Raw genomic sequence first — 2,847 nt, forward strand, 5'->3', positions numbered from 1 at the left:
CCCCCCCGTTTGTGAAATCTGGTCTGAAAAAAATCTTTTTCTGAAGTGAAAAAACAAGAAATAGCCTAGATGAGATAGTATAGCTGTCTCCTAACTTTAACTGTTGATCTGCCAGTGATAGCAGATTGCAATTGTTGCCTTAGCATTCCAATTCTTGTTAGAGCTGTAGTTAATAACTAAAATCCTATGAGAGCACAACAGACTGTTGCATAGATTTGCCATATTGTAACATATATTAGAAAACATCTTATGTAATGCTGTGATACTGAACATAAAGTCCAGCTATGCCAGCAATACCATTCTTTGTTCACCAGCAATATAGCGTTCTGTCCTCTAGACCAGTGGTTCCAAACCTTGTGACCCTTGTCACAAACCGTGTCTACTCACAAGTCACAACCCCTTGTCAAGCGGCTCAACCTGAAAAAGAAGTTTCCTTTTTTCTCAGCCAGGATTATTTGTTTGAATAGTTTTAGAAACCTGATTTGTAATTGAAAAGCAAACATTAGAGAATCCATTTTCTGGATTCATGTAGGCTGTTTAAATTTCTCTTAACCTGACAATCAAAGCCTAGCTGTTTTTTTGGCCACAGTTATAGATTTGTGATTTGTAATGTTTCCCCTTTTAAGTAGTTTCTGCTAGTCGTTATTTGAAGAACATGCTTCTATTAGACAACAATGAGCTTTGTAGTAGGCAAAGTATAAGCATCCCTGATCTCATTGGAGGAATCTAAGGATGGTGCATCTTGCAACTTTGAGTGAAATAAAGAGAGACTACAGTACCATCTAGTGGAAAATACAAGCCTGGCCTGTACCAAATTTTCTAACTGGCTGAATCAGGGTCTGCTGTTATAACTTCTACCAGTGCAGTAATTGTGCCATGGCAAACATCTTTTATACCAAAACTGTATTCTTCTAAAAAGTATTCTTTGATCCCAAATTATAAACCCTACATTTTATATTTGAGACATCTGGTAAGTGACAATCAAACAAAAAAAAGCCATAAAAACACTTGAATACCTTAAGTGAAATTCAATAATGATGGTAAAATGGATTTTTTTTTTGATTGGTTTTATTTCCAAAATTTGATATCATCACAGGGATTTATCATTGCTGTAGGAAAACTGCCGTCAGCCATGCTTCTTCCTGGCTCGTATCCAACAAAAGAAGTCCTCACAGAATACAAAATCAACCTCTTTTCACATACTTACTTTATTTGCTGGCACAAACATGTTATTATCTACTGGTTCCTTCTTTGTTCTGTAATGTCTGTGTCAATGATTATTTCTGTGACCTGCTATATCTGTCTGCAGCGGGTAGTGTAGCTGTGTAGCGAACCCACCAACCCTTCCTACCCTCCTGTCTTCCTATAGGGAGATGAACACATCACATTATCCCAGACAAAGTTGTGATGTATTTTGAATACACAAGTTCAAAATTTGCACAAAAGATTCAGAGAATAAAACTGAAAGATTTTTTTTGACGCATTAAACTGCTCTCTCTCTCTCTCTCCACATTGTCTGTCTGTGAAGATTCATTCTTATAAACACAATAAGTGAAGAACCATTCAGAACAGAAACTCCATATTTCCACGTTTCCCCTGGAGATCTGTTGATGTGATTAGATTTTGGGCGCACCTTTCTGCATTTATTTGCATATTTGTGATGCACATAGCAGCTCAAATGCCTCATGTTTAACTCACAGTTTTCCTAAGGCAAGAACAAGGTCAGTTTGGTTGTGATTAGCGCCCAGGAAAAGTTATTTTGATTAGGCTAAAGTAATGGAAACCACAGACATACAGTGGGGTTGGGGTTTGGCAACAGTGAGATCAACTGTCTGGACAGAACGTGACGAGACGTGTGTCCTAGAGCTCTAAAACTCCTTTCTCATTTTTTCTGTGACCTAGAAAAAAGGATGTTTGTGCTGCCATGTTTCTTGCTCTGTTGGTAATGGAGGATAGAGAAGAGGTTGCATTTGTCTCCCTTATCTGTGACGAAAAAGAAATTGTGACATCAGTGACAAAACACAGCAGCAAACTATTAGCTCCTAAATAAAAATGTCAGTCAGGAGTTTCAGGTTAATTTGTGTTTTTATTCTGAGCCTAATCTGAATTTAGATCTCCTACATCTGTAAAGCATATTGTGGGTTAATACACATCCATTTCCTAAGTAGCAGACATCTGTTTTTGAATGAGTAGCAAATGAACGGCCCAAAACAGCCTCCACTTTACCTTCCTCCCTCTTCACCTGCATTCCTCTACTTTAAATTGCTTTCTGGTATGAGAGGAGTAGGTTTTAAGGAAGGTAGTTATTTAAGAAACATTCAAAAACAGTTACAAACAACACACTGGAACATAGAAACGCATCCCAGGGTCACAAAAACACAGAGAAAAAATGGGAGGGAGACAAAATAGGCCTGGGCAATCACATGCCCAGACCCTCTCAATTCCAGAAAGGCCAGATATCACTAAGAACTGGTAAAGTCTCAATACCATACCACAGTTTTTAGGCTGCACAGTAAATAACTTCCGAATAAAATGGATGGGCAAAGGCATCTGCCAGGAAACACTGTATGCCTTGAGTGCCGACCTTAACTGAAGGTAAAAGAAAAAGAGGAACGTGGTAGATTGAATGCATTTAGTAAGTCAGAGAAGGGTAACAAGCCAACGTCACCAAAAATGTCTTTTAGACAATGAACTCCCCTTTGTTCCCATTGTGAAGCTGTTATCGGCCTCCCACCAATCAGGAGTGCCGTCTAATTGAATAATGGGGAAAAAGTGTGCCAATCTACATGGCAGTATGTTTCAGTATCTAAAGGTTTTGACAATATGAGAGATAATGGGGCCAAAGCG

This window comes from Etheostoma spectabile, chromosome 21 (assembly GCF_008692095.1).
Source record: "Etheostoma spectabile isolate EspeVRDwgs_2016 chromosome 21, UIUC_Espe_1.0, whole genome shotgun sequence".
Lineage (NCBI taxonomy): Eukaryota > Metazoa > Chordata > Actinopteri > Perciformes > Percidae > Etheostoma > Etheostoma spectabile.